At 32.9% G+C, this 13840-nt stretch overlaps 1 protein-coding gene across 2 annotated transcripts in view; it reads left to right on the top strand.

Moving 5' to 3' along the window:
- Positions 1-637: 637 nt before the first annotated feature.
- LOC126920441 (A disintegrin and metalloproteinase with thrombospondin motifs 9) overlaps positions 638-13840 on the top strand; it is a 174629-nt gene continuing 161426 nt past the window's right edge. For both annotated transcript variants that reach the window (XM_050730797.1, XM_050730796.1), the window contains exon 1: positions 638-891. The gene's annotated coding sequence lies outside the window, so the exon portion shown is untranslated. The remainder of the gene's footprint in view (positions 892-13840) is intronic.

The following is a 13840-nucleotide window of genomic DNA, read 5'->3' as shown; positions in this document are numbered from 1 at the left end:
CTTTTCTGTTTATTAAAAATACATTATTGTTGTGATATATACAAAATAATAATCTAATCGGAGCATAAAGATAAAACTTAAAAAACATAATTCGCACACCATATAAAGATTATATAATATCTACTAATTAACTGGACCCAAATATATTCAATTTTGTATTATTTAATAGTATTTTCATATGACTATAAGAAATATGATTCTATGAAAATGAAGTGTTTCGTTGGAAAATAATGGTATGTGCCACGGGTATGTATGTACTTTTCATAGCCACTATACATGTATAATACCGATCTTAGTTGTGCCAGTCCTATATGACGATTATTATCTCAATGTAACTAATTTTTTGTCATATATTATGATTCTAATACGTAATCTTAATTTTTTCCAAAAAATCCCCTATACTTGTTGAAATTTTCTAATTTCATTCCCATTTCATCTACGATTTACTGAAAAAGCATCTATCGATCAAAAAGTCCCATGTCGTGGAATTTATTTCAAATTATTGCCACGAAGAAAAATGATCGATATGGGCTAAAACAGCATTCGATGCAAATGTTGAATCTCGTACAAACGGGCACAATTCTATTGGAACCGAACCGAGGCGTGGTGGGGATAGCTGCCCGATACCAGAGGTCTGTTCGCTTTCAGTTCAGTTAGTGCGTGCTAGCGGCTCGTGTCGCGTGTTTTCACTTCACTTCTTCATCCATCGTCATCCTTGACACACGATCTGCCGCTTCGTTCTTCACACGCGTTTTCGTCCATGGTTCTTCCTGTACAATCTTCGAATTCCCCGTTGAATTATCACGGTGCGACGTCGATAAGTGTCAGGGAAGATTCTGTGGTTCTGGGCAATCGATATCGATCCTTGAAACACCGATCGCGAATTCAAAGGTAGGTTCGTTTCTATAGCAGGTGCTCGTCGAGAAACACGTGGATCAGTCGATCGCTCGATAATACCGGCTCTTTCTGTAATACGTCGTGTATATGTCTTATAGTAGTTTACAGAGATTCTTCTGTGATAGATTGACACGATAGAGAAGTTAACCTTGGACTATGATGTTTATGCGTTTATAGGAAATCTTTAATTTTAAGTTTCTTGAATTAAATTAAGGATACTAGAACGTACAGAATACATGTCATATGCAAAAATATATAAAATATCTAAAGTACAGTAATATTGCAATATTCACAGTAAATGCATTGTAGGTTATAATATCAACTAAGAGATACAAATTTCTATTTAGAATCTATTTCTTTAGTTGCATTTACAAAATTACAAAATTGAAATTAAAACTTAAGTTAGAAACTTAAAAGTTCTGATGTGATATTTATTCGAAAAGTTGAATGGTGTGAAAATTGCCATTGACGATAGAGTTCGCGGTTCCTTCATGAGATTTTGGAGGGAGATGTTCCAATTGGTCGCCGGTAGCGTGAAAAGTCGCGATATTACTATCGATCAACTTCGATTATTCGAGTTACGTAGTATTGTTGCAAAATTGCGTTTTCGAGGTTTTTATCACTGGGAAGTGTAACGTATTCAGTTGAAATTCGTGGAAAGGATCGTATATAACGTATATTATTTGTTTGTTGACAATATCTTCGGTAATGAGTGAGATTCCATTGGCGGAATTTTTAAACAGTCGCGATATCAGTTGAAGGAAACAAATGTAAAGTGTCGATAAACGGAGATTGAAAAAGTAAAAGCGTTTTACATGATATGATAATTTCTTCGCGTAGTAGGAGGTAAGTGAAGGATTGTTTCACACATTGAGCAACTTAATCGACGCGAATTATGTATGCAATCGTGTCAATGATTTTTAAGAATGGTTGTTAAAGTATACGCACAAAAAAATGGTTAGATTCGGGGCTTCATTATCACGACGCGACCTTATATAATATTTATATTTTTCTTTATTTTTAGTAGACCATGCTAGGCTCAGGCGATCATAAATTTTCTTCGTTCCATTGACATTGACAGTCAAAGCGTCGTATCGCTTTTGGCGCGCAAATTTAAGAGCGCGAATATTTCAATTTCTTTAAGTACGCTGTTATATATGTTAGTCTCTTTTTTCTCGGCGTAGAGTATTCTAAGGCATTTTCACATTACATATGTATTACAGTTTATTGCTTGATATTTGTACGATTAAATCTTCGATAGCGAAAGCGGTTATTGGTAGAAGGATGACAGCTTTTTAGAAAATTCTTTTTCAAGAATCATAAAATATCACGGTTATTTTGGTAAATTCGGGAGTTAATAAATATGCCGATTAAGCTATCTCTCTGAAAATAATCGTGTTTCTGTGATGAAACACGCGAACAATAAGTTTTAGGTATTCTGTTTTTGGAATGTTAAAATTTTATATTTTCCGGTAACGAGACAATTTTCTCTATTAAAAGATTCAGTTTCGTTGCGAATAGACAAAAATGAAAGATAAGATAGATAAATAAATGATCGATAAAAAATTAGAAAATTTGTATGTAACTTGCATTTGTATAACAACGTTTTAAAGCAGCGATTTTAATATATAAAAATTTCTCTTTCCGTTGTGAATTTTTTTCCACGTGTTTCTCAGCACACAACGTGAATATTACGATGAAATTGGCTTAGTCAATGTTTACGCAGCTCGATTCAACGTAGAAATCCGCAGAAATCCGCAGAAATTCTCATATAGTATTTAAGGCACAATGGAGAACATTCTTAAAGCGTTTCATTCAATATTTTGCATAACGTACACCTAACTAATTTCTTTAAACTCGATCTATTTCATTTCAGATTTCTTCCAACGAACATATTCATTTAATATTCAATGTTTAATTTTTAATCCTCAGCTGATATTGTTAAGTAACAGGCGACTACGATAATTTTGATTAAATTTAGGTTTTTTTGTTTAGAGATATGTAGGCAATATAATTTGAAAATTACATTTTATGCATTTAATTTTAATTGTTATTACACGTCTTAAACGTCATAATATCGTGTCTATAATATAAAATACCGTATAGAAATTAAAATTAAGAAAATTAGCCGGAACTGCTATGAATCACTGAAATAAGAATCAATTATCTATTATCTAATACCTAATATTTAATTTATTCATTGCCTTATCTACCAAATTCAGTATCTATCGCCAGGTTCACGTTCTCTCGTTCGTTAGTATTTAAATCCCATGGATTGGGTAATACAATTTTTATCGTTGAATCATGCCTGCAAGATGTTAGAGACCAAGGTTGCCCGCGAATCGATCGATCTTATTTTCTCTTTTTTATTTAAACGCTTCGTGGTATCCCGAAAAAATAAGGGAGACATTCAACAAGATGGTTGGGTTAAGTCTGTTTTCGTTCGTGTTATTTTCGTGCTGGTATTCCTCGTGCGTACGATGTCTTTGTAAACTCTCATTTTCTTGTGTGTGCTTTTTTCTAAATTTCGCCAACGCCGCAAGTTGTCTGCCACGTTAAAGGAAAGGTCAATGATGATATACGAAACACGAGAGCCAGATAGCTATTTATCGCTCATTCAGTAAAATTTTACATGCACATCGTGACTCGAGAAACTCTGTTTCTTTGGTTTAGACAAATTTCGTCAGTAGTTGAATTAAAGTTCAAATAAATAATCATTTTCTTTTCTTCTTTCGTCTTAATTTTACTTTTGTTTTGTATTGGATCATATTTTATTATATTGCGAATGCTTCTATTCTGAATTTTAATTATTTCCATAAATATTCGTAATTTTCTGTGTATGTCGTAGTTGGAGGTTCGAATAATATTCGATAGGAAAATATTTTTCCGTATCCCACATAGTTCTGTTTAACGTAATACCTATAATTTTATTTTTCTTCGTTTCAGATATTTTTTTTACAATTTTTCCATTCTAATTCATTCAGATACACATACCGCTATTCTCCCAACATAGAAAGTTTGATAAAAAGTATAGCGATTCGTATTGAAATATTACTTTCAATTTTCTACTTTTCATTTTATGATTTTTGTGCAGTCTTATTTAACAAGTAAATTTCTCTCAAGTAATTCTTTCGAATAATGAAATACCTCTGACTTTTCATCAATTATCTATTGTAAAAAGCGCATTGATTTGTAGTGGAAACTTTTTAATCAATGTAACCAATTTTGTTCTAAATTAAATTTGTATTTATTAAAAGAGCAAAATTGCAAAATTTTACTCTTTTTGTTTCACGTTCAATCTTCAAATAGGAGTCTAAGATATTTTTAAGAACCGAATGATTTTAACAGCATCTGGAGTTACCATATCGTCGAATTATTTATGAGAATCCAAATAAATTAATCGTAAAATAACTTTGGAAGGATAAGGATAACTTATTCGGCGCCAATTCTAACTTTTCGCTAATAGCGAAACAAACGTTTTATCAGATCCTCATGTATCATAGGTTACACGAACTTTATGAAAAGGTTACGCGAAGTAGAACGATATAACATCTCTCTTCAAGAGTACATTGCATTGAAATCACATATATCACATAAATCTCTAATTTTCCAGTCGCCGTTTAAAAAAATCCTATCTACCTCCTGACTAAAATATTAATTGCATTAATTCGAATTTATTTATATTCCCAAATGAAAAAAGATTACATAAAAATAAGATTTATTTTTTATTTTTTTTCCTGTGTCGTGTAATGTTTTACATTTCTTATTAATAGTGATATTTTTCGGCTGATGTCACATTGCTGGTATCAAAATTATTTAATCAATCAAACGATTAACGAATATATGAATACACGAATAACGCGGAAGATCTTTTCGTTTCTTTTCTTATTTTATTTATGAATTCGAGCAATTTTGTATATTTTTTCCGAATGTTACATCAATAACGTAAGACTAATATCTATTTCCCCATACTTTAAACGTTTTTAAATATCTTTTATAATCGCAGATCTTCCCAATTAATATCATGTTACCAGAAATATATCTGGTCTACAAGTTTATATTCTTTTATTTGACTCCAACACTTATCGATTAATATTTATTCGATCAAACACGCGAAAGAAATCGAATAAAAATAGAGGATATTCGCAAAATAGTAGGATTTCCATTCGTTTTTTACTTCATAATCAGCCATCTTCAGATAAATTTGTATAAGCGTTTAGAAAAAATTGTTTCAAGAATCGGAAATTAATTATTTAAAAAGACAAAAACCATAGCTGATACTATCGTTTTACGAACAGGTTCGTTCCGTAAAAATCACTATTCCTCTTTCTCCGTCTCGTAAATTTTCTTTTCGTTTCGGCGACACTGCTTGTAAATTAGTTGCATTCTCATGCATGAACATCGAAGGCCGTAAATAAAGGTTAAACGAGCTTCGCGGCTTCTTATAATCGAGCACCGAACTTAATTAAAAATCGATAATAACAGGCGGAAGTTGGCCGCCGCGTTTTCAAAAGAGAAATCACGTGTCATTTTGTCACATTCCAGTTTCTTTATCTTTTTTCCTTGCACTCGATAAACAAGTTGTCAATGAGTAATCCTCCTGTTTCTCTGAAAATAGTTTCGATCGACTTTTACGGACGTTTGGATATTCTGGTAACTGTCTTCTTTTTAGTATTTAAAAATATTCAAGAAAAATAAAATTATTTCCTTCGTATCCATCGGAAGTGAATAAATTTTTACATTGAAACTCAAGTCCTATTATTGTAACGAAATTAAAGCTACGATTGTTGAACAATTATTGCTCCATTTAGAAGACGTAGAAACGCAAGTTTCACAAAATTTTCTTACGTTTCCTACTAAGATTTTCTGAATCCATTAAATGTTGGAATTTGAACAATGATACTTACATTAGGAGAATAAAAATTACCATTTCCTGGTTTTTCAACCTTTTTTACTCTTCGTATAGCCATATCCCTAAAATATTTATAAAGAAAAACTGCAAGTAGAGTATTCGGTTAAAATTTTATTAAAATCGTTTCAGTAATTTAGAAGAGTCACGAAATTCCGGACTGTTCTATGAGAATACAGACTACAAGTTAACAAGTTTTCCAATTTTCCCGATACACAGTTTCGCTAAGTAAATTATTCACAAATTAATGGAAGCTTTTATCTTATAAGTATAACGGATTATCAATTAGATTTTCAACGTGAAACCAACGAATACCTTAAATGATACAAACTCGATTGGAAGAGCATTGTGATTTATAACAGGAACTTTGATTAAAAAAGTACAATTTGTCCAGCGGTGATATTTATGAATGCCGATAAATTACATATAGGCGACTCAATTTTCTTGTAATTTGTTTCACGTCGAATGCAACACCGTGTCCCGTGCTTCGAAAATTTTTTCTAAAACGAAGGATAACAAGTCTTTCACGTTCCCTTATAAGATCGATCGATAAAACATTATCTGCAATGATTATCTTCCGACCTGTTGGTCGCGTGAATTTATGCGCGGATGTTCTTAAGATAAACGGAAAAATATGCGAAGCATCGGCAAATAAATTCGGGATAAGCGTAGTTATTTTGAAACCAGCTTTGCTTTTCGCCGTCCTTTAAACCCATCTCCACTTCCTGGTAATTCTTGATTGTTTTGCTTCTCATTCATTGCTGTTACTGCAATTCCAGTTTTCTTTCCCAGACATTTATTTTCAGTTCGCAATATCCTGCATACGCTAAGTCACGAAATTATTCCTTATACCGTTCACTTTACGAGCGATTAATGTTTATTTAGAACAAACAAATGCAATCTTTTCAACGAACATGTATGTCGATCTTTATTCAGAAACAGCAGTTTACTATATTGCGAATATTTTATTTACTGAAACTGTAGTTCAACTGCCGTGATATTCTCGTTGATCCGATAAGAGAAAATTTGATAGAATCGAAGGAAAATTTAAAAATGGGGAAAATCGTTTATGAGGAATCTTAATTATAAATTAATAATAATTATTTATTAATCGGATGCACGAATATGGAATGAAATCTTCGACGGTCCAATTTCCAGTTTCGCTTTTCGCGAAACTTCACTTAGTGTTTTCTTCTACGTGTGTACAAGATATAAAAGTTGCAAAGTGCAAAAAATCTTGGAAAACGCAGTGGCGTGCGAATTCGATACACTGTGTGCCGGTTCTCCGGTTCCTCAGGTTGGATCATGGTGTTTCGACACTACGCGACGAGAGAGGCCTTCGTAAGCAACGAGACCTACTCGTCCGAACGTCGCGATTTTGCATTCCGAAGCATTGCGAAGTAACGTGACACTCTGTCGCCGATCTAAGATCCGAACGTGTCCGTTCTGAATTCGTTAATATCGTCTAGCAAGACGATTCGTGATCGGTGTTCCTTCTGTTCCTTCCTCTTCCTCCATTGCAAACGATCCTACAGCACTGTGCAAAAGTCTAACACCATTTGGATATTTTACAGGTTTTGCATGGTGGAATTTTACCCGAGTTCCATTTATTAGAATTTCGTTTAAAGAGATCTAAAGTCTATTTGTTAGTTGATTGAAATTTTAATTAATTTAATTAAGTATTTTTAGTATATGAATATACACGTAATGTAATATAAATATATAAACATAATCCATATTTAAACAAAATTCTATTTGTCGTCTGACTAAATAAACTTCTGTCGATTCAATCTATTTACAGTGATTTGCGAAGGTATTTCAACGTTTGCCATAGAAAACTGTTAGGAGTATGTCGTGTGTTAGAAAGAATTTCTTGATATTTCACTGTTAGCGTAATGAGACCTAACTATTCTAATTATATCTCGTAATAGCTATACGTCGTAAACGTAGGCTATAGTAAAATTTCAATCAAGGTGTGTACATAGAAGTTACAAGATACGTATCTCAATATGAATCATATTCGAATGAAACTGATTTTCTTATCTATTTAACTATTGTTTTAAATTACGATGATAGGAGAAGTGTATCCTATGTAATTTCAAAGTTATGGTAAACCGTAAGAGATTTATCATAAATGGACAACTGCATATTAATAGTAAATAGTCGTTGATTAATTAATAAAGAAATGTCCTTAGAATTAAAATTGATATCGAAGTATAATTCAGAGATCTTGATGACAGTTTAATCTGGCGCCAGGGTCAACGCACGATAAGGGAACAGTACGATATCTAAGAGAGCTTGTGTATTAAGGTCCAGACCGGTGTCTTGGCTATTTTTAAAGTTCCTCGTTACGGTCGTAGGATGCGCGTTACTGTCTTTTTATGTATCTTTTCTTTCACTTGAGAAAAAGATACACGTAATTGACATTTAAAACGATTATAAATAATTTCGTGATACGTGTCGTTAACGCCATCTCTTCAATATCAAAAAATCTTAGAATCCAAGTTAGTTATATGGATAATCGTTTTTGGTAGCAAATCAAATTTATTGTCCTTATTTCCGTAATTTCGAACATATTTAAAATAATAGTTTTTGTTAGTCCATCCTGTGTAAATATTCAACGATGTATAAAAATAGCACACTGACTGGATTAAATCATCTAGACGTAACTCCAGACGTACAACTATGTAGACACATAAAGGAAAGGAAAAGATTTCTATTAATATTTATATGTTCAAATAATCTCTTCTTGTAACTATGCTTATGCCATTCCTTTGAAAAGACTCGAAGAAGTTTATTACCATCTTTAACATTTTCTATGAAAACATGTTATGAAATTAAAAATTATTAAAATTAAGTTAAGACTGTAATAAAAGAGAGGGAGAGTGAGAGAGAGAGAGAGAAACAAAGTAACTCGGAAATTCTTATTATTAATTTTATGTCTTCGAAATTTCACAAGATTGAAAATACATATTCTATGTTTTAAATATTTACTTGTTTATTTATTCATTTATTTTTTTTGATACTGATAAATTAATTTCTCTTTAATGATTAGTTAAATATTCTTTTATCCTAATGCAGACACAACGATATATGCTTTATGTTACTGTCTTTTGCAATCACGGGATGTTTCGTCTTGTAACTGGACAGGATCGCCTTTTTGCATACTATTCGAGAAAATGTCGAACGGTGCCAGGTCAGAATTCCTCCAAGGTCAGACTGCTGGGCGCTTCTTTCAATTGAGAATGATCAAGAGGCTCAATGTCCATGGAAAATTTCGTATGCATCGAGATAAGTAGCTTGTAGCTAGCTGTAGAAATTCTTACGCACTTTTAATTATACATAATACTATTGCGAATAAGTAACTCGAGGTTGTTCAAATTGAAGATTATAGCAAAGATACTCATTACGATAGGATTTAATAGGAAATAACGTATGACGATAGAATAAAAATAATAATTGTTAATTATAATGGAAATGAAAATAAAACAATAATAGTTTAATGATATTAATCCTTCCATTGTTACTAATACAATGATCTAATAACAATTTATTCATTAGTAACGATTTAACAATAAGTTTGCATTTTTAATCAAGATATCTCCGTAGAAAAGGAAACGTAATTTTCTCAAAATTTCTTCGCTGAATTTCTAAGAATTAACATCATGTGTTTGTCCAAAACATCTTTGTCGTAAATTCGAAGGAAAATTATTTCCCTGAATTTTCCACTGGTTAGAAGTATTATTCTGGCCGTGTTTACTCCAGACAGCGGATCGCGAAAAACAGACGTGGCACGTTCGAATTTTATTTGTGGCGACGGCATGCGAATTGAAATTTAATGAACGCCTGTCGTTTGGGGAACATTGAATGATACTCGAGCGGATCGCGAAAAGAAAGCCCGTGGACCGCGCGTGTAAGATTTAAGTTGTGACGTGTGCGCGTGTTCGCGCGACGCCGATATTTATGAGGCTCGCTTCACTCGCGAATTTGCCTAAGCGATTTTCTTATGCTTCGTTTAGAAATGGGCGTGCAAACAGCTATTATAAACGAGCGAGTCGTTTTCAATCTCAGTATTTAATGCTGCTACTATTACACGAACCATTAACATCTTCCTGAATCGAATTTTATTTGGATCGAGGAAGAAATTTGTATTTTATCGATCAAATCAGTGGAATGCGGATTTTTATGCATTTATGGAGAATTAAAAGATGCGATAATGCACAGAATGCACAGAATGTGCAAAAGCAGGTAAAATATTTAAATTGTAGTGTTTATCATAATATTTAGTAAGTAAAACAAATATCTACCTTGAGCCTTCTTTTTTTTTTTAATTGCGTTCGTAAAAATATAAATTTGCATCATAAATTGCTCTAGAAAATTTATATGTACAGATATATTCGTGTGTTAAAAATTGGCCTATTGAAAAACGAAAACTTTCGAATTTTTTAAATCAAATAACGCAAGTTCTCGAATACAGTCGTCAGACTATTTAAAAGAAAAAAAAAAGTTCATACATCGTGTAACGTACAGAATTTTTATTATCTTGTGGAATAATTGAAAGTACACGCAATAAAATCTTCATATGCAAAGTGTCGATAATTCTCGATACACTGGCAATAATCGATGGAAGCTGATTAAGTCACAGTCATAAATCGAAGTTGTTAGTTGAATATTAACGAAGATCAGATATGTACAACTAATAATACATTCTATAAACGATTGCGATCGCTTCCAGACGAGTTTATAAAGGAAGAAACGGTGTCTGTTATGCGGAACTTTGAAGAATAAACTTTGAAAGTGCAACGACTCGATACAAGTTGGCGCAAATTGCAGAAGCATCGCGTTACAAACGGATAAGTGATTGACTGAAAATACCACAGGCATCAGATACATCCTCATAAATTCTTCCACTACATTCCTTTATGTAAATTCCAGTTAAGAGAATACGAATGATATACGTTGAATGTGGTCAATCTTTCAATCGATAAGGAAACTATATTCGTCTGATATCTTCTACTAATTTTCATATCTTGTCAGAATCGATCGCGAATAGTAGGAACTTTGATAACAATGAAAAGTCATCAATTTCATTTGAAGAAGAATATGTTTAAATTATAAGGGAAGTTGAGAGAAAATTCTTAATTATTAAATTGTTGGATTTGTTACTTAATTTCTGTGATATGTTATGGATGATTTTCATTTTTACTTTATTGTTTTATGTCATTAACGTAGCGAAAGTTAAATTAGGGAGAGATAGTATGATCTTTGGGTAATCCTTATTATAGTTCGAAGACATCTAGCTCTGTAAAATCGAGTTTCCTAGCTTTGAAATTTTCAAGCTGACGAATTTTCATTTCAGAATTGCCAGAGTCTCCATTCTTCTTTCAAATTTCTCAATTCTTTAATTCTAACTTTGGATCTTGCCTACTTTGCAGTTTCCCAATTCCGCGGAGTTCCATATTTTGAATTTCGAATTTCCCGAAAATCTCGCATTTTCCTACCGCCAAATCTTCAAATTTTATTTGCAAACTTGTCTACATCACTTGAAAACTATTTGAATATTTTCAAGTTCACTCTATTTCCAGGATAAACATAATAATTTCTAACTAACCATAATACCATAAATAGAAACGCGCTTACGTTCACGAACATATTTTCTCTTTTCTCCGACCCAAAATGCGAAAAAGATGTAAAACACGATTATCCCAAGAAGCCACAAAATTAGCGTGAAACATTTCGCAAGTATAATATGCCATAGCAATCGAGACGCGTGCACGCGTTCGCGAGAAACTAACTCGTGTGTCAGCACGTTAGCCAGCAGACAGAAATTCGCAGACAAAGATTGATCGATCGATGGATCGGACTAGGAAAGGTACGCGACAAGAATAGTTTGACCCAGACCTTAAGTGACTGGCGAGGTCAGCAGCCGACGTCGAGCGCCGCTTTTATATTTCACTCGGCGACGTCGTCGTCGTTCCTCTTGGCCGCAGACTCGGCACACCGCCTCTATAATGCTTCTCTCTAGCTTTCATTACCGTGGTGCGCGTTTATGTTGCTCGAAGATACCAGACTGTGGTCAACTACCTTTTACAAATATCTTGACATTTTGATCTATTTGTACGTAACAGTATTTAAATTTCATCGAAAGACTATGCAAATTAATGATGAACTAATAATAGAAAATTATAGCAGACACACACGATAAAGTATATTTTCAATCTTTTTATCAGAGAACAATATTATGGTTCGTTTTACGTATCGGATGTATGGGAATTTTTAAAATTTATTAGGACGTTAATTAATTCTATGTTACCAAAATTCTTCTGTTTGCCCTGTTTTAGATAATCTTGCTCGATTGTAAGATTAGATACATAATTTTCATATTTTTCTGATTATTTCGAAATCACCGGAAAAATGAAGTATCTTAACGTAAATCCTTTGTGGAACATTCACGAATTTCTCAACATTTTCGTTCTTCCTTGTTCTTCGATTTGTTTTCATTTAATTTCTAGTTTTCTTCTGAATTATGATACTTCTTTCCCTATCTTCGATTTCTGTAGTGCACTGCTTGGTGTTCGATATGCTCATTTAATTAATAACTCAGAAATTGAATTAATTAAATAAGAGATAAAATAAAACTGCAGTCCCTGGAGGTTTAATAGTGGCGTATATCAGCTTTATTACCATATATTGTCTTTTAAAAACTAATTTAATCGCATCATGATATTCTACCGCACATAAATAATAAAATCATTGCAGTTTGATTTATCTGTAATTTCCCGATTGAAATAAATCTTATCAGATATATGCAAATGCCTTTTGTATACTTTTAAATGGTAGTGTAGTTAGCCACTATGTTGCACGCAAACCGCAGAAGTATACACTTTTCATTGCTTTTATACCGTTCGTTGTTGTATTGTTCGATTTTCTACCACAGCAAAGGGAACTCTGTGGTCGGTTGGTTTGCGAAGGTTCGTTAGAATCGCGTAGAAATGGCCTGAGTTAGAGGCATGACGAAAAGGTCCTTGAATCTTTAAGTTGGCGATTGTTAGGTCTGTCCATGGTTCGTCTTTGAATAATCCGCTCTTGGATCCTTGATCGATGGTGTTTTCTTTGAACGATAAATGCTAATGAGATTTATTAATTCTCCGTGTGTACTGTGAAAACTTAAGTTTCATTGGAAGTTCGACGCTCTGACTACTTTGTGTTTCAAGGCATTGTGTTTGCTAACGAGTAACATTATTTTCTATGTACTGAAGTACTTTCTAAGTATTGAAGTACATACACACACGCATATATATATTGATAATTACTTGATATTTTGCAATTTGATGCATTAATTTACGTAGAATATAATTCAGAGTTTGTTAATTATATAAAACATAGATATAGCGATTAATGCGCGCATTAATTTTCTCCAAACTATAATTCGCTTTTGATTCAAGTAATTTTATGGAACATCTTAATAATTGTAGTCGAACAATTCATCCTCGTTTATCACAATTTTCTGTCGAAATACGCCGATTGTTTAACTTATAAACAATTAAGACTGCAAGATACTCGAACGCTTTTTTAAATGCCGGTTTTTCGAAAATTTCACATTCTTTGTGAGTTTGTGATTTTTATGAATATCTTCTTTTATATGGATACGTTTCTTAAATCAAACACTTCGTACGAAATAAGATTCTTTCTTCTTCCACGAACGAAATTAGACTATAAAGTCATACGAAACATTAATCCATCACACTCTAGAATTCTAAAGTAATTTATCGCGACAAGCCTACAAATCCATCGACGAATACTAAAATCCTCGAGAAACAAAAACCAGACCGTTTTACAATTAAGCAGAGCCGAGCAGTAGATTTGGACAACCGTTCGATGAAACGCATGAAAGAAATCGTTGAGCGCTATTTATACTCCGTCTGACTTGGTCTAATTACCGATACTCGCTTCCGGTCGTCGACAGACCAAACTAAATCCTCGCTTAGCTTCCGATAGACTGCGAAAAGCCTAATTCAACTGCATGACATAAAC

The sequence above is a fragment of the Bombus affinis genome, chromosome 9, assembly GCF_024516045.1.
Source record: "Bombus affinis isolate iyBomAffi1 chromosome 9, iyBomAffi1.2, whole genome shotgun sequence".
Taxonomy (NCBI): Eukaryota; Metazoa; Arthropoda; class Insecta; order Hymenoptera; family Apidae; genus Bombus; species Bombus affinis.
The sequence above is the reverse complement of the archived record's forward strand: the minus strand, read 5'-3'. Positions and strand labels throughout refer to the sequence as shown.